General features: G+C 39.7%; 1 non-coding gene across 1 annotated transcript; it reads left to right on the top strand.

Annotated features, from left to right (window-relative positions):
• Positions 1 to 18,162: 18,162 nt before the first annotated feature.
• LOC118492734 lies at positions 18,163 to 18,269 on the top strand. The gene has a single exon (XR_004894736.1). It is a non-coding gene; the product is annotated as a small nucleolar RNA R71 (small nucleolar RNA).
• Positions 18,270 to 19,435: the final 1,166 nt, after the last annotated feature.

The following is a 19,435-nucleotide window of genomic DNA, read 5'->3' as shown; positions in this document are numbered from 1 at the left end:
TCATTACTTGTTAGTTTATGTTTCAAGACTTTGTTTATGTTCTTTAGAGTTCTTAACATTTCACCATTCTTTTTGCTATTAACCAACAAAAATATGAACAAGATGAAGATCTAAGGCACTTACTACTAGCACAAGGCTAGGGGAGTTCAAGAGCGTAAAAGTGATGGATAAAAGAAAACGAGGGCGGTCCTTGAGCTTCCGAACACACCAAGCTTACTTGTAGGGTCTCTTGCACCTTTGGGTATGTGTAGATTGCATGAAGGAAGTTTGAAGGTGGTGGTACGGTGGTCGTAAGGTGGCGGCCGAACAAGGAGAAGGAAGAGAGAAGATGAGTGAAGTTTTGATGTTGTGAATGAAATGGTCATGATCCTCAAGTCTTACTTATAAACCACTAATCAACATTAACCATTGTATATAGTGTTCTTTTATCCAACAACAACATCAAATATAATAATAAAAAAAATCATGGGAGTGTCCCCACTCCACACAACTGGTTCGAGGGGGGGTATGGGGTTGGTTTCTAATGATAAAGTTACAATCTAGTTAGGATTTAAATGTTTAGTTAGTGATTGAAGGTGTGTTGTTAATTATAAAGTGTGTTAGGATGTTTGGGGACCCTAACTAGCTCAGAAAAGTAAAAACAATGTGTTTGGCAATATTTTTGTGTTCCGGGTAAAGTCCGGTTGTTCGGTTGGGTGTTGTTCCGTTAAAGTGCTAAATAAATCTTTAAAGTGTCTTTTATGTTACTTTTAGTGACACATTTAATTCCCAACACTTTGGAAAGTATCTAGGACTATTTTGCCAAGTTTTTGCGCTTTACTAGCATTATTAAATGCTGAATTTTTGGTTATTTAGTGCAGAATTCTGCACTTAAAGTATATTTTAGGCACTTTCCGGCACTATAACTATCACCTAGTGACGCAGTTTTATGGTCCTCACTTCCCTACACTCCTACTAGTGTAGTATTCTATCGCTGGCTCATACTGGCCTCAAAAACATTGTCTGTCTAGGTGCTGGCATTGTCAGCATGTCTCTGGGTTATCCGCTTACTGTGCTAACTGTGCTTTGTGCATCGAGTTTGTCACTAATGTTTGTGTGAAACAAATGGAGTGACAGTATAAAATGTGATGCATATGTATGTATGTAACAGAAAACAGAGAGCAGTTTAATCACAGTTAAATTAAGCACAGTCTTCAAGCACAAATTAAATATTAATTAATTGTACGGATACCTGTAAATGTGAGGGTTGTCACATTCTCCCCCTGTTAAGAAAATTTCGTCCTCGAAATTTGTTCTACCTTAACTCTTTATGGTTACGTCACACGTGTATGTATATGACTAATACCGAGGTAGATAATCACTAAACCGCATTAAACCCTACTCACCTCAGGTGAGTCCAAGAATATATAACAATCCGAATCATATGGTTAAAAGGCATGTACTTTTGACCTTTGATGTCAAAGGTACAAGATGGAATTGACGTATAGTCTAGTGTAATCCAGCCAGCAGGGGGTTTCGCAAAAGAGGAGTTTTGGCTAATAAGATTCTCAAACGATCAGTTGCAATATGCAATGAGTTTTCACAAACCATAGCATCTGCTCCATGAATTCAAAATCAATAACTCGAATGTAATAGTAAAATGGTCTACTAACTACCGAGTAAATGGATGGTAAGGTTTAGTGTGTTGACATTCTTAAATTTCAAAAGTACACCGAATGAAATACAAGCGAATCTGGTGTATTATTGTCGTGATTCGTAGTTGCATCAGAAATGTTTAAATGACAAGTCAAACGAAAGTATATGCAGTTTTATGTGAAATGGTTGACCATGATTCGCACAAGCTACAAGTTTGTAATGACACCACGAGGTGTCGTAATGACATAATTCAAGTATAGTGGTGACTGAACAAATTCACCGTGTTGGAAATCAAGTGATTATGTACCGAAGAAGCCTGAAGGTTTGATTTACACAATGTCAAAGTGTTTTCAGTCGAATATGGAACATCAGTGAGCCACTGTTTTTGGTTTAAGGTGGGGAAATAAATAGTACCTCGGGGTGTTCAATTTATTACGAAAGAATCGTTCGGAGGTACATTGGGATATGAAATGAGTCTATGTACCATTGTTTTGACACGCAACTGTGTTGAGATCGTTTTAATCGTGTTGAACGAAACGGATCTAGAGCAAGTCAATAAACAACTAAATCCGTATATATATATATATATATATATAGGGTGTGTAACTTAAATTAGCGCAAGCTTCAATTCTGTGTAAGTATCACCGCGAGGTATCGAAATCAATCAAATGATTTAGTGGAGTCGTAGATCAACCAAGTCTACCACGACTCGAAACGAAAGAATCTTTTCAAAATATTTGAATATGATGCCCTCAATACATCATATGACGTCTTAAACTGAATATACAAAATGGATGAGGTCAAGCAATTGAACTCGGTTTTAGCGTAACCTGGCAATAAATGTATGTATCAATAAAGGAATCTCGGCATGGTTGCAAAGATAAACCATGAATGTAACTTGAAATGAAGGAAGTTTCAAAGGGGTGTGTTGGCTTGATAGCAAAAGAGCCAACAGTCACAATAATGTAGGTCATTCGAATTCACAAATCGGTAATTAAATTTAGCGTCCTAATATTTGAACTCAAATGAAGCGTTTGAAACGAAGTGGAGTCGCACGCGTAGCAAATGGTGCATGCGTGACAAATAAGTTCCCAAGAAAAGGAATAATGAGTATCTGCTAAAATGAAGAATTGACCAGATATCGAAGCAAATATGTGTTCGCTCTTTGCGAAGAAAATTAACATGATGCAACTACCATTAAGGGGAGTAGAGATGCAAACGTCTACTCGCTAAAAATAAAAGAAATTCAAGTACTTTCAGTTTGGTCAACGGAACTGGCATATGTGTCAGGTTAATGGTGTCTGCTTGAGTTAACGGACGTGGTTTCTAAGTAACGACCTTTGTGAATTTGGACCTGGCTCCCGATGGTCCTAAGTACATGTTTCCTAGATTCTCAGAGTTTCGTATTCGGTGTAGAATCGTTCTGTGCATCGTGTAGGAAACGCCATTCTTGTGTACGTTTAAAAACAAGTTGTTGTCACACAATTTTCCCCCGGTATACTTTCTTCCTGAATTTACAGCTACTCGATCATCGATCAGTCGGGAAATACTGGTTGGATCCTCACAGTTAGTCAAATAAGTAGTTCGCCAACCCTTAGCAAGAGTCGCTGACTCTTGTTGGCTAGGTCATCCAGCTCCTGGTAGTTTGATGTTCATTTGAGAGTCATCATCCTTTCTCTTGACAAGCAGAACTGGGGTTACCTAAAATGGAAATTTTGGTCTGTTATCTTCCTTCTCTATCCACTACTGAAACTACACTGCCAATCCTTGCATTTCCGAAGGTGTAAGTCGCTAAGGTGCATTGACTGCAGGCGCGGCGCCTGGAATCGAATCGATGCGAAATTCGACTTGTCGTTGAGGAGGTATTTCTGGAAAATCTTCGAGGAAGACCTTAGGATATTTCCTTATCACAGGAATATCTTCGTGCTTTGGTTCTTCGATTCCTTTGTCCACGACATGAGTCAAGAAAGCAACACATCCTATTCGCAAACAACTTTCGTGCCTTCAAGCAATTAGTAATTTGCAGAGGCGTATCCCGCTTCATGAGTCAAGATTGTTTCTTCGTTCGCCATCCGGTGCGGATATCAATTTCCTATTAATCATTTGTCAACCAATCCATCCAACTACCTTGTTGAAATCTCCCAATTCACTGGCAGTAGATCAAGCGTGAACTCACACTCTCCGGGTCCTATCTTGCCATGTCCCATTTACTTCGTTGGCTTCTACTAGCTTCCCATTAGCTAGTTCTATCGAGTGCGGGTTATTTAACTTACTTACTACTAAACCAAGTATTCTCTCAAACCCTAGAGATGCGAAGCTAAAATTTGCAACAGTATCTAGCAGCGCAAATGCATAGCGTTGAGTAATATGGGACGTACCGATATCCATGCTTGAATTCCTGGCGTGCTCCCCTAGCTCTGCTGCTGAGCTTTTATCCTTGTGCCTGGTTCTTCTTAGGGCAGTATTTTCTGAAATGCTTCTTGCTCCCACAGTTAAGACAACCTTCAGCACGTTTTTGTTTGTCACTCGTCCTGCCTTCGTCGTTGTCGTGGTTTCCTCCGTGATTCTCGCTATCATCTTGCCCTTTATTTCCACTTTCGATGCCTTGTCTACAAGTCTCCTTGGGATGCCCCATCTTACCACAGTTATCACATTTTCCATATTTACATCGCTCGACATGATGACGTAGACAATTGTCGCACTTAGGTAGGATACCCATGTAGTCTTTTCCCTTTTTGGCCTTCTTCTTGTTACTCGCCCGAGTAATCATTTTGAAATTTGCGAGCTTTCTCTTATTATCTCCAGATGACTCTATAGGAGTCTCCTCTTTCTCTTCCATACTGGAAAATTTTCCTTGTTTAATTGCTTCTTCAGCGAGCGCCACACTCATGTCGATTGCTTCGATGATTGTTGGAGGCTTAGATGTTGTTACCAGGCTTAGAATCTGGGGTGCCAGTCCCCCGGTGAAACGTTCGATCTTCCTAGATTCTGGTTCCACCAAACGTGATGCAACTTGTGATAATTCGCCAAATCTCTACACATATTCGGCTATCTTTGGACCTTCCATTTTCAGGTTCCACAATACAGTTTCCAACTTCTGGACTTCCGCCCTAGAGCAATATCTCTTGCGCATTAGTTCCTTCAGTTCGTCCCACGTCAAAGCGTATGCAGTAGTCTCGCCCATTGTTTGAACCTGAAGGTTCCACCAAGAAAGAGCCCCATCTACAAATAGTCCAGCTACGTACGTGACCTGATGTTCTGGGGCACATTTGCTCAACCGTAAGACAGAATTCGTCTTCTCCACCCAACACACCAAAGCTAAGGCACCCCCAGTGCCGTCGAATTCTCGAGGTTTGTGGTTCAAGAACTGCTCGTAAGTGCAGCCGCTGGGTGGGTTATTTCCTGAGGTACCTCCGTCGTGTTCGGAGCGAAGGGCCTCGAGTTGTGCGATGGATTGCGAGATGCGTCCTTGCAGTTCTGACCCTGCGGTTGTCGGCAGCGGGTTGTTGGTATCGACATTCCCTTGTATCGACATCGTCTGAGAAGAAGATTGGTTATGATTAGGTCAGGTCTTATTCGCTCGGGGAGTGCATATAGTTGTTTAGAGATCGTATGCACATACACATATTAGGTTATCATACCAACCAATCACGCAATAGTATAATCATAGTATAACCAAGTGATATGGTAATTATGTTTAATGAGAGCATAGCAAGTAAGCACGTAGTATTATAATTATAGCACACACACATAGGTCAGTAACGCGCTTAACGAAGACATAGCGACTGAGCTTTCGTTGGTCATTGGTCAGATAGTATTGTCGCATGCTTAATGATGATTGGCTTCTCATTATTCCCTGGTCACAATTATGTTGTCTTCCCAAATGTATCACATCAACAGGGACACAGGGTCACCCTACCCTTGTCCATTAAATATATTAGTGTATTAAAATTACGTAGTCAGATGCGGTCTTCAAAAGTCTCCATAATCTCGGCTTATCATAAGTGTCCTACCCAAATGTAATGCAATCCGCACAATCCAGAAACCAACTATACTGGTGACTGAGGTGGAGGAGGAAAGAAAAGTAAACTGTCGTCATGCGTGACCTCCTCGAGTTTGAATATACGTCGAAGTAATTAACTGATTTGTCGCCCGATAGTAAAGAGACGAGTATCAAAAACCTGGGAAAAGTGTAATAGCAGCAGGTGAGAGCGCGAAAGGAATCTTGATGAAAGTATACTGGCAATAGACAGGGTGGAGGACGTGGTGTTAGCTCAAGCTCCAAAACTCTGCGACTTATATCCTCAAACTGTAGATGATGTTACAGTATCACTCATTTCGTGTGTAGCCTCCATAATGTGAGGGATGGTAAGGGTCTAAAATTAGTATAGTGTATGATAAGAACCATTGAAAATGGCTCGTCCAACGCGGTAGAGTTGAAAGTAGCGAACGGTGCGGCCTGCGAGGCCGTAGAAAATGCTGCTGTGGCAAAAGAGACCGTTACGCGGGTGCTGACCTGGAGTACCCTCCCGGGGTGTGGGTATGTCTTGAAAGAAAGCGATAGGCACGTTGGCGCAATGGACGTCGGTTTTCACAAGAGCAACATCAGCGGGTGAAGGTGCAGGTACAAACGTCTCAACTGATAGGAAGATCATTAGGTGCCGATACCGGGTCGAGTATAAGGGATGCATTATCTGGTAAGTCAAAAGAAACAGGGCTGTCTCAGAAGCAGGTTCTGGGTCGTGTGACAGTGTGGTGCTTCGAGCAGGTGATAGTTGCAGCAGTCGTAACGGCGTCGTCATCTGCGTCAGTAGTAGAAAGCTGTAATCTGGCTGTCTGTAAGGCTGCAGATGTCACAGACTCAAAGGAGTCTGAGATCGAATGTATGCTAGACTCAGAGGATAGCTTGTTAACAGGGGTCTTAAAAAGTGAAATTTGTAACAACATGCTCGTCAAACTTTCCATCATCATAGGTGTTATCAGAAGGGCCATCAAAAATATGCCAATGTCATCATCAATTATTCATTGAGTAGCCAACCTTCGGAGGGAAATGTCCACAGGAGGGGCCTTGTCGAGGATTGGAGTCAAGAGGTGCTCTCCACCGAAGTGTCCAAATGGTAAGGTGGTCGTGGACCGAATCAAGAATGACAGGAAGACTCTCGTCAAGGAAACCATCAGCAAGGGTAATTCTTTACCAAAGTCTGGCAGCACGGACGGTTAGAAGTCGTCCTCGTCCTTGGTCAACATGTTAGGGTCGCTCTCAGTGTCTGTCGTAAATATCTCCGGCGCAGGTACAGTCTCATCATCTGTGGTGGTGGTCGTAGGTTCATCATTATCTGACAATTTGTTCCCTGAGGAAGGTGATGTGTGTGCCGGTACATAGTAGCCATATCACGTATATCCATAATAATCATTAGCAATCAGCATATGCAAATAAGAGTAATTTATCACGTAGTCATGTATTCACATTATCTTTCGTAGTCTCTCAGACAAATCTCTCAGTCTCTCAGACTAAAAACATCCCGTCTCTCAGACCAAACCTTCCCAGTTTCTAAGACTAACACATCCCGTCTTTTAGACTAAACCTTCCCAGTCTCTAAGACTAAACTCCCTAGTCTCTAAGACTAACTCCCTGGCCTCTAAGACCAAACCTTCCCAGTCTCTAAGACTAACACGTGCCGTTTCTCAGACTAAACCTCCCCAGTCTCTAAGAATGAACTCCCCCAGTCTCTAAGACTAACTCCCTGGCCTCTAAGACCAAACATTCCCAGTCTCTAAGACTAATTCCCTGGTCTCTAAGACCAGCTCCCTGGCCTCTAAGACCAATCCTCCCAGTCTCTAAGACTAATTCCCTGGTCTCTAAGACCAGCTCCCTGGCCTCTAAGACCAATCCTCCCAGTCTCTAAGACTAATTATCCCCAGCCTCTAAGGCTAATCCTCCCTCAGCCTCTAAGACTGAACCTCCCTCTGTCTCTAAAACTGAATTATAAGTGTGAATTTTGAAATGTGTATTTGTGCCTTTTGTTTGTAAAAATGTTTGTTCCCTGGATCTGGACGTTTTGTGTATGCAATGAAAAACAAGTTGTGAAAACAATTTCGTGAGAGCCCTAATGATCGTAGTCTAGACTCGAGAAAGAATCCTAGTTCGCTACGATCGAAGCTCTGATACCAAGCTGTCACACCCTGACTTTTGCGGAATCGTGATTATGGTGTGACTTTCATAATATCATTGCATTCAATCATAACATCAACTATATGATAAAACCATAGGTTTGTCATCCATTAAATACATTTAAAATATAACAACATCGTTTTACAAATCATACAAAATGTTTATGAGTTCATTAAAGACTCGTCAAAAGCTATTGAATAATACCAAGGTTTGGAAAACATGTCTCGTCCAGGAATAAGACACACCGTCCAAACTCAAAGACCATGGATGACATCTTTATTGTTAAAGATGTAGCTTGAAAACTTCCAACGCCCGCCAGATCCATTTAAAATTTCCTGAAATACATGTAGCTTGAAAAACATCAACAAAAGTTGAGCGAGTTCATGTGTTCGTTTGTGTGTATGTATAAACCTTTGAAAAATGTTGTAAGTATGTATGTAAGTCCCTGGTATGTAGTAATAAGGAAAAAGAGATCACCAATGGTTTGCAAAGCCACTGATATGTGTGAAGTGATGCAGGAAGACTCAAACCTAGCAGATTTTGGTGTCAGGCACATAGTCACCTCATGCTCCACTCAGCGGACTCAGGAGTGGGGCTCGCTACACCCGAATAGATCTATCACTCATGTCCCTCGGTCCTACAACGAGGATTAATAGCCTTAAGTTCCACCTACCCACTCACATGATTTAAGTAGTAAAAAACCCTCCCTACGCTAACCATACCATGTAATTAATTTTTTTAATATTTGTCGCATGTATTTCACCCCCGAAGTATAAAACTGAAAACAGTAAAGAGAAAAGGGGGAAACATGAACTCACTGTATTGCGTTTTCAGTATGTGTAACCCAAGTCTCCTCAGCCAACACGACTACCTACAGTGTACTAACGTCTATTAGATGAACGGGCCGTGCCTTTGCTTAGTATGAAGGTTTTTGAGTTACGTTTCTTGTATTCTCAGAATTATTCCTAGTTATGATTATTAGTTAAAATAATTATTTTAACTTTAAATTATAGTTAATTTCTTGAATAGTTGTTAAACAATATTTCGTATTCCTACTTCTCAAGTATTTTAACTTCGTATTTTCCTTCCCAATGGTGGGGGTATTTCATACATGTATTTTCGTATTCGAAAGTGTATACCTTGCCTTGTAATGGCGTCGTATTTCGGTGTATTGTTCCAAATAAAATATGTTAATATATTCCCAAAACCATATATTTCAAGTCTCACTTAAATATATATAAACTTATTTTGTTCAATCATGTATTGTCCCAGAAAATATATATTTTTCTCAAAAATTATATATCTTCTAAATATACTAGAAAAATATATTTTTAACTCCCAAAAATAATATATTTTCTCGTTGTCAAAAAAATATGATATACTGGGTAATATTTACGAAATCATATTTTCACTTCTTTCATTTCCAAAATAAGACTTACCAAAAATATAGTGTAATGGTATATCCGAAATATTTCATAAGTCGTGTTCTTGTGTTCGGTTTCACAATATTATGTGTGTAACTTAAATATTCATTCCTTGTGATTTTTAATATGATTTTGGAGTTGTAATTTCCATCGTATTTTGTATGTTATATTATTTTACCCTAAAATAATATAACTAGTTCACAGAATAAACAAACAATCACACAAGCGTTTTAGTATAAAAATATATATTCTAAATATATATTTATCAAATTTAATTTACGAAAATCGACCTCCGGCACTTAGTATTTTTGTAATAAAAATCATGGCGAAGTTTATTTCGAAAACCAAGTTAAAAATATATTTGTAACACCTGTTAGAAAAATTTTTTCTAAGTGTTGAGATTTTAGAAAAATTTCGCGAGAGTTTCCTTTGTAAATGGAGGTGTCCATGCTTACTAGCATATCATTTTCTCTTGTAAAATCATTCAAACAATTATCAACCATCAACATACAATCTCTAACTACCAAACTTGACAAAAATGAGCATAAACCATAAACTCATGAACTTGAAAATTTATAAAAACATGTAGTAACTTACTAACACACTTAGAAAGTCTTGTTATCTTCCAAAATGTGATTAGTTCTTTAAAAACTTCATTTTTAAAGAGTTTGAACATTTACAACTTCTAGTCATATTTTCTTAAAATATTTCTTTGTGAAATTTTCTTTTTATACAAGTGTTCCTACACTTGTTTATCCCTTAAAAATTGCGTAAATTTTATGTAAGATCCAAGTGTTATCAAAACTAATATTTTTCACTTGGTTTTTTCGAAAAACCACTCATAGATCTTTAGATCTACAAGATTACAACCCATTTTGATCTTTATTTTTCAAGAAAACATGTATGTAATCATCATCCACAACATTTTTAACCTTCACATCTTGCTAGTTCATGTCTTTAAACATGATCTAGCAAGCCTATGTGATGAACCAAAACATTTTCACTAACAACAACATTCAACAAGCATAACAACACAAGAACAACATGATTTCATCATCACTTTAACCATTTTTCATTACTTGTTAGTTTATGTTTCAAGACTCTGTTTATCTTCTTTAGAGTTCTTAACATTTCACCATTCTTTTTGCTATTAACCAACAAAAATATGAACAAGATGAAGATCTTAGGTACTTACTACTAGCACAAGGCTAGGGGAGTTCAAGAGCGTAAAAGTGATGGATAAAACAAAACGAGGGCGGTCCTTGAGCTTCCGAACACACCAAGCTTACTTGTAGGGTCTCTTGCACCTTTGGATATGTGTAGATTGCATGAAGGAAGTTTGAAGGTGGTGGTATGGTGGTGGTAAGGTGGCGGCCGAACAAGGAGAAGGAAGAGAGAAGATGAGTGAAGTTTTGATGTTGTGAATGAGATGGTCATGATCCTCAAGTCTTACTTATAAACCACTAATCAACATTAACCATTGTATATAGTGTTCTTTTATCCAACAACAACATCAAATATAATAATAAAAAAATCATGGGAGTGTCCCCACTCCACACAACCGGTTCGAGGGGGGGTATAGGGTTGGTTTCTAATGATAAAGTTACAATCTAGTTAGGATTTAAATGTGTAGTTAGTACTTGAAGGTGTGTTGTTAATTATAAAGTGTGTTAGGGTGTTCGGGGACCCTAACTAGCTCAGAAAAGTAAAAACAATGTGTTTGGCAATATTTTTGTGTTCCGGGTAAAGTCCGGTTGTTCGGTTGGGTGTTGTTCCGTTAAAGTGCTAAATAAATCTTTAAAGTGTCTTTTATGTTACTTTTAGTGACACATTTAATTCCCAACACTTTGAAAAGTATCTAGGACTATTTTGCCAAGTTTTTGCGCTTTACTAGCATTATTAAATGCTGAATTATTGGTTATTTAGTGCAGAATTCTGCACTTAAAGTATGTTTTAGGCACTTTCCGGCACTATAACTATCACCTAGTGATGCAGTTTTATGGTCCTCACTTCCCTACACTCCTACTAGTGTAGTATTCTATCTCTGGCTCATACTGGCCTCAAAAACATTGTCTGTCTAGGTGCTGGCATTGTCTGCATGTCTCTGGGTTATCCGCTCACTGTGCTAACTGTGCTTTGTGCATCGAGTTTGTCACTAATGTTTGTGTGAAATAAATGGAGTTACAGTATAAAATGTGATGCATATGTATGTATGTATGTAACAGAACACAGAGAGCAGTTTAATCACAGTTGAAATTAAGCACAATCATTAAGTACAAATTAAATATTAATTAATTGTATGGATACCTGTAAATGTGAGGGCTGTCACAAGTTTTTTCATTCGAGCGACAGTGGTGGTGTTTCGAGCTCTGGCAGCCGTCCGTCACGGGTTTAAACTCGGGTAAGTTCATCTCTTTCATCTCCTAAGCTTAGATCCGTGTAGATCTCCCCCACTAATGGCTTTTTCTTTTTCTTTTAGGGTGTTTGTGACGATGATGACGGCGCTGAGGTGGTTGACGGTGGCCTTGGGGCCGCCGAAATTAGCGGCGGGTAGATTATTGTGAGGACCGTTTCGGGTCTCCGAATGCTCCGGCCGGCCAGATATTCACCATATCATGTGCGGAATCCATGTATGATGATGACAAACACAAGAAATCTCTAATTAAACCGGTTTCTATTGAATATTTGATAGTACAAAACCACGAAACCAAACGGATAGAGTTTCCCCTCTGAAACATACAAAGTTACTAAATGACATGTCCTAAGCCTCTTTTTTATAGACCACCCCTGTCGTACGAAATCAATATGGACGACAGGATCCTCTCGTTCGATAGGTGTTTGGGATGATAGTATCCTTTCGCACGAAAGGTCCTTTCGTGCGACAGGATGTAAACATTACAATCCCGACTCATTCAAACATGAAAACCAATACAATCATCTATGACTACATACATTGACAGCTACAGACATGATTGACGGAGGCAATGGACAGAATGCACTCACAGACTCCCACTTGGATATTGTCGCAGTCAATCTCAACTTTGTCAATCTTTGTCACAGACAATCTTCAATCTCTTTAGAGTCTTCAATAACTTTAACATTCATTGACTCCCTCTTTCACTTGTAAACCATCAAACTCCCTCTTTGCAATCTCCTACTTGCTTTAGCAGTTTTCATTTGACGTTTCAGCTCCTCAATCTCTACTTTGTTCAACGTTGTAGCTCCCCCTATCAGACAAATTTCTATACTTCTTCCCCTTCTATCAACGTTAGACTCCCCCTGACTTTCAACTTCCTTTAAAATCTCACGAATATTCAAATAGACATTTTAGATTTCACTTGTGAGAAAAACAAACATCTATCATCATTCTTTTATATCAAATATTATCAATCTCAATAACTCTCACAGATTATCAAGTCCAAATTAATGACTTTGATTATCCAAATTATCTACCAAGTCCAAATTAATGACCTTTAGTTGACAATTTTCAAACAATGTTAGTTTTTCATTTTCAAATTCAAGTTTCAAATTAATGAACTTATAATTATTCAAAATCATGTTCAGCATATTCGGATTTTGAAACTCAACTTTCCAACATCGGTTGTCAAAAATAAAGTAAAAATAAACTCTTTTTTGTATTTTATAGACTTTATGCTAAAACACACTAAAATCTTTTTATGATTTATCTGTAATGAATGTAACAACAACTGTGTACAAACATATTTACAGACATATTTTTTTTTGAATTTGTGTTAGAGGATCATATCAGCTTTTTACAAATTATAAACCTTGTTGATCTATTTAAAATTTAAGTTTTAAACAGTTCACTTGGATTGTCAGTATACTCATCCACTTAAATTTCTACTGATGCGTGTGTAGTGCGATATATTTTAGATGTATATTTAAGCCCTTTTTACACTTTTAGCCAAGTTTTAAATTTATAAAAACACGATATTTACTAACACTAAACACACATATGGGCAAGTGCACCCATCGTGGACGTAGTATAGTGTTGGTAAGATACCGAGGTCGTCCAAGGACACAAGAGCTTTTAGTACTGGTTTATCCTCAACGTCTAATCAAATCAAAAAGTTTGAAAAATGTTTTTTTTTAAATTAAGAAAGTAAAAACTAACTAAATGCTGAAAATAAAATAAACTAAAAACAGATAGACAAGATGAATCACTTGGATCCGACACGTGTATTAGTATAACCTTTGATTATTTTCGCACTTTTGCACTTGTTTAAGAGATTATCTTAGTTATTGTAGTAGGCCCCTCTTTTGAAGGCGACGTTACCCTCAACCCAGTAGTTTGAGTCAGCAAGGATACAATCCTAAAGGGTCGGATTATTGAAAGATAATGAATTAAGTTATTAATGCAAATTGTGGTAGGCCCCGCTTTCGGCGGTGACGTTACCCTCGGCTAAGTAGTCTGAGTCAGCAGGGATACAGTCCTAAATAGCCGGGTTATAGTATTAATAGTAGTTAACTTATGAGGGGGTCAAAGAGTTTGGATCCCCGCCATCCAATACCTATGGGCATTGAAGGAGATCCTACTAAATTTGACCCTGGTCCCAAGCAGGACCTCTAAACGCTGAACAAGGGCAAGACCCTTACCAAACCGTTCCCTTAACCCCCGACCAGGTAGCCAACATACCTCCATATAGACCGTGGAGATATGAATGGTGAAAATCTTTTATTTTATATAGACAGTAAAATAACGCCAAGACACCACGGACAAACGATAAGGAAAGATCACCTTCAACATAAGTAACTAGTTATTAAAGTCATTAATACAAAACCAAATAAAAAGTGCAAAAGATTAAAAATAAAAAGTATTATACTAAACACTTGTCTTCACCAAGTGATGTAAGAGACTTAGGCAAACATGGCCTTGATTGTCAAGAACTCTTACGATCAATCTTGGATCCTGAGACGACTCACACACTCTACGATGGACAATGGATGATGGTGGTGGATGATGGTATTATGGTGGTGGTGGGTGGTGGATGAAGTGTGAGAGAGGTGGTGTGCCAAGGGATGAGATGGAATGAAACCAAGCACTCCTATTTATAGGCTGAACAGAAGGCTGGGCACGGCCCCGTGTCCGCTGGACACGCCCCCGTGCCCGTCTGACACTCTCTCTCCTCATTAATTGTAATTCGCAATTACAATTAATGCGCCTGCTGTACTTTCACCACGCCCCCGTGCCCGCTGGACACTGCCCCGTGGTGGGCAATGGAAGCTTCTATAGGTTTGTCTTTTATGCTGCTTCTTGGGCACGGCCCCGTGTCCGCTGGACACGGGGCGTGTTCAGTCTTCTGCTTTCTCTTCTTTGCCTTGGAGGATGCCGTTGAGGGTCCGGGCAGTCTACTTTTATTCCTTTTCTTGTATTTATGCTAGAATTAGTTGTCTTTTTGCTTCTTTTGTGAATTTGAGCTCATTTCATCCTGAAAATACAAAAGAAAGACAAAAACACTCTTTTTCCAACATTAGTACTTAAAAAGGGTTAGTTTTATGCCTTAATTGATATGATTTATATGTTGCATTTTACACACATCAAATACCCCCACACTTGAACTTTTGCTTGTCCTCAAGCAAAACTCTTTAAATGTGGCTTACACTCCCAAATGGAATGGGTAGAAGAGAAAGTTTTTGGCTTGTCCTAGAGTGTCGGGAATCCAAGATCTTTGTAAGTTTTATTTTTATTTATTTACAATCCTATTCGTTATGATTTATTTAGAACGTTTCATAAGATAAATTACTTATTCGGGCATAGCATGCCTTATTAAAATTCCATTTATATACAAGTTCACATACCTCACGGGAGATCACTCAACACTCGGCCGAAGGTGTAATTTTTAGTGAATCACTCGAGAGCGGCATGGAACTTACGCCTTCCATAGGCTTGCCAAGCAATCAATCCTCCTCCTTTTTAACTTTTTACCTTTGTAAATATCAAGAGGACTTTTTGGGTGAAGGGTTAGGCTTGGGTTAAAGGTGGGTGGTTGGGTTAGTGGTTAGTAAAAGGGCGAAAATCGTAAAAAGCGTCGGTTTTCGTGACATACCTTGTTTTTAGTGACTTTTTATTTTGAAGTATTTCTCCAAACAAGCTTTTATATAGCTTTTGTTTGTTTTTGACTTCATCATATTTTTATTTTTTTTTATTTTTTTTAAGAGTCACATAAAATAGCGAGCTTACAAAAAACCGAGCTTGTTACTAAAATAAAGGGTGAAAAATAAAAAGGTTTTTGGTGGGTGAAAAGGTTTTAGGGTAATGAAATGAAAGGTTTAGGTTCAAAGGGACTAACTAGGGGGATTTTGGGTATGGTAAAAAAAAATGAAAAATAATGGTGTAGAAAGAAAAATATGGTTAGTCCTAATGCCTCCATCACTTACTTACTTGGGTTTAACTTGGTAAGAACCGGGAATGTATCGTCGTGGCAAGTTCTAGAGTTGTAAGAACCAAGCGGTTATTCACACAAGAAACGAAAAATGAGCATTTAGTCTAAAGATGTATATTTGTATGCTCAATAAAGGCTCAAAACTCACTTTTGTGGGAATGGGTTTTTAATGTGATCAAGTATATATAATCGAATTTTTAACTAGACTTGTTATGCCGTTTCGTAATTTTCTTATGTTGGTTCTTTGTTATCACGACGCTATCGGTTGTAAATTTGTAAAAATATAACCTTTTTAGAACTTGTTATTCCCAAATTAAACCAAGACAAGCAAATAGTAAAAAAAAAAAAAACGAAAAGTTTTTGAAAAAAAAATTGGGGTGTTTAGCGGTTCCAATAGAGTTTTGTGTAAGGCTTGTATTTAGGATTTGCAAAATTCAAGGTTTTAGCATCCCCCCCATACTTAAATTACACATTGTCCTCAATGTGTCCAAAAAATAATATTTTCGGTTGATTAGAATGTGTAAAAGTGGGTTAAAAAGCAAATATTTATGTTACTGGCTTCCTAGACACGACCCCGTGGTGCCCGGGCACGGCCCCGTGGTCAGGTGCCAGTAACAGAAATTAAAGAGTTAAGACAGAAACCTGGACACGGGGGCGTGTCCGCTGAACACGGCCCGTGTCCAGTTACCTGAACTGGGTGTTTTTCTGCAGGTGGCTCAGCACGGGGCCGTGTTGGTTGGGCACGGCCCATGTTGAGCCTTCTGTGATGGAGATTTGTGTCGGGTTGCTCTGTTCTTCGTGCATGGGTCCATTTTTCTCGTTCCCTTTTTCATCCATTACCACCATGAGTGTGTTTTATTCTGCAAATTAAAACTAAAAGATTAAACTAATTAAGGATAGTTCCGCGGAATGCCTCCGTGGTGCGCCACGTTTATAAGGGTCCTTGGCTAGACCCAATGCGAGGTTATATGTTTTCTGAGTGGGATGTCTGGCGTCCCATGTTACACCGTCGGAGAGCAGCATCCAAGCTCGAATCAATAACCTTCATGTAATTGACCGGGTCGTCGTCCTCTATTCTCTTCCCAACCCCGAATTTCACTTCATCATCCCCGTACCTCAAGGTGAGTGTCCCGTCATTCATATCTACCACTGCTTGGGCGGTGGCAAGGAAGGGTCTCCCTAGTATAAGGGGGACCTCGGTGTCTTCCTCCATATCGAGTATGACAAAGTCAGCTGGATAAACGAATCTGCTTACCTTTACCAAGACATTCTCGATGACACCTTGTGGGAGTTTGACGGATCGATCAGCGAGTTGTATGCTCATTTTTGTAGGGCTTGTGGTTCCTAAGCCGAGTCTTTTAAACATTGATGAGGGCATGAGGTTAATGCTAGCCCCAAGGTCGGCTAAGGCATTACGAACGGGTGATTCCCCTATTGAGCAAGGAATCGTGAAGCTTCCGGGATCGATTTTCTTTTGGGGAAGTTTATTGAGTACGAGGGCAGAGCATTCTTCGCCTAAATTGACTAATTGCAAGTTCTCAATTTTCTTTTTATGAGTAAGGAAGTCCCTCATGAATTTAGAGTACTTGGGCATTTGGGTTAGGACTTCGATAAAAGGAATATTGACATGCAATTGTTTTAGCAGACTTTCGAACTTTGCGAATTGCTCATTGGTCTTTTGACGAATTAACCTACCGGGGTATGGAACTCGAGGAGCCTTGGTAGGCTCTGGTGACGGAGGGGAGTTCTTTTCCTGCAGAGGTGTGGGTATTGTTTCCTCCGTTGGTGGCAGCGCTTCTGCAGGCCCTACGGTGCGGTTCCGTAGTGTGATGAGATGAACTTGCGCTTTTGGGTTCGTTTCGGTATTGCTAGGTAATGCGCCTTGCGGTCTCTCGGAAAAATTTTGAGCTATTTGATTTAATTGTTTTTCTATGTTTTGAATACTAGCTTGTTGATTTCTAAAATTTGATTCTAATTGTAGAAATCTTTCCGAGTTTTTCTTATCAGTGTCGGAGACGAGGCGAGATACAGTATCTTCGAGCCTTTCTCGTCCACTTTGTTGTTGAGTGAAATTTTGTGACTCATTTCTTGGTTGCTGAAAGTTTGTTCGTTGGGTTTGTTGGTTACTACTATTGCCGGGTTCCCTCCAACCAAGGTTTGGGTGGTTTCGCCATCCTTGGTGTCTGTTTCTTTCATGCAACTCCAATTTTCATGTGACCCACCACACCCTTCACAAGCCATAACCGAGACTGTTTTTGTCATTTCCAATTTTTTTATTTTTGAAGAAAGGGCCTCGATTTGGGCTTGTAAAGAAGTGCTTTCATCGACCTTATGGGCGCCCGGGGCGATAGACTTATTTCCCCGGGGGGTGTGCCATTGAAAATTGGTTTGAGCAATTTCCTCAATTTGATTATATATTTCGTGTGGGCGTCGATTACCTAAAAGTCCCCCGGAGCTAGAATCAAGTGTCTGCCTAGTGTGTGGCAACAATCCATTATAGAAAGTGGATACTTGTTGCCATATTGCGAGGCCGTGATGGGGACACTTGCGTAATAGCTCCTTGAACCTTTCCCAAGTTTCATATAAGGATTCCCCGTCCTCTTGTGAATATGTATTAATTTCAGTCATTAACTTAGCAGTTTTAGCGGGAGGGAAATACTTATATAGAAATTTTTGGGCTAGTTCATCCCAGGTGTTTACCGATCCAGCTGGGAGGGCGTTGAGCCAAGCTTTCGCTCGGTCTTTAAGTGAGAAGGGAAACATACGGAGGCGGATGGCGTCGTTTGATGCTCCATTGATCCGAAAGGTATCACATATTTCCAAGAAATTAGTTATATGTAGATGGGGATCCTCGTCCGCAAGCCCATGGAAGGTTGCGGAGTTTTGGAGCATTTGTATCAAATGCGGCCGGAGTTCGAAGTTATTAGCTTCGACATTCGGAGCATTGATAGCGGCGCCTAGATTACCTACGGTGGGTCGTAGATAATCCATAAGGGTACGTTGGTCCGCCATTGGAGGTGGATCACCCGAAACCTTCTCTTGGTTTTTGGCTTTTAACCTTTTTCTGAGAAAGCGTTCGGGTTCTTCTAGTGGTTCTTTTATGTCTTTATTGGAACTGGAGCTCATACACTACGCAAGGTTGGCGTCGGGTTCCAAGTCCTACAATAAAAACAGAAAAGAATGTTGGTCAGAAGGTTCACCACGGCCCCGTGTTGAGCGAACACGGCCCGTGGTCGGAGTTTCAGTGATTGTTTCCCAAATCCCCAGTTACTGGAAGTTGGACACGGCCCCGTGTTGCACCGGCACGGCCCCGTGGTCAGCCTTCTGTAACTTGGAAAACAAAAACTGCCAGTAACAATGCTGGGCACGGCCCGTGTCCGACCAGGCACGGCCCCGTGCTGAGCTCTGCAGAAGCTGAAAAACTAAGAAAAAATCCTAAAAATTAAAAAGAAAAATAAAAATAAAAATATGATTAGGCCGTTGATTCCTAACTTTCTTAAAATCCTTGTGTCCCCGGCAGCGGCGCCAAAAACTTGATGCGTGTGTAGTGCGATATATTTTAGATGTATATTTAAGCCCTTTTTACACTTTTAGCCAAGTTTTAAATTTATAAAAACACGATATTTACTAACACTAAACACACATATGGGCAAGTGCACCCATCGTGGACGTAGTATAGTGTTGGTAAGATACCGAGGTCGTCCAAGGACACAAGAGCTTTTAGTACCGGTTTATCCTCAACGTCTAATCAAATCAAAAAGTTAGAAAAATGTTTTTTTTTTTAAATTAAGAAAGTAAAA

Source organism: Helianthus annuus, chromosome 5 (assembly GCF_002127325.2).
Source record: "Helianthus annuus cultivar XRQ/B chromosome 5, HanXRQr2.0-SUNRISE, whole genome shotgun sequence".
Classification (NCBI taxonomy): Eukaryota; Viridiplantae; Streptophyta; class Magnoliopsida; order Asterales; family Asteraceae; genus Helianthus; species Helianthus annuus.
Note: the sequence above shows the minus strand (reverse complement) of the source record. Positions and strands in the feature narration are given on the sequence as shown.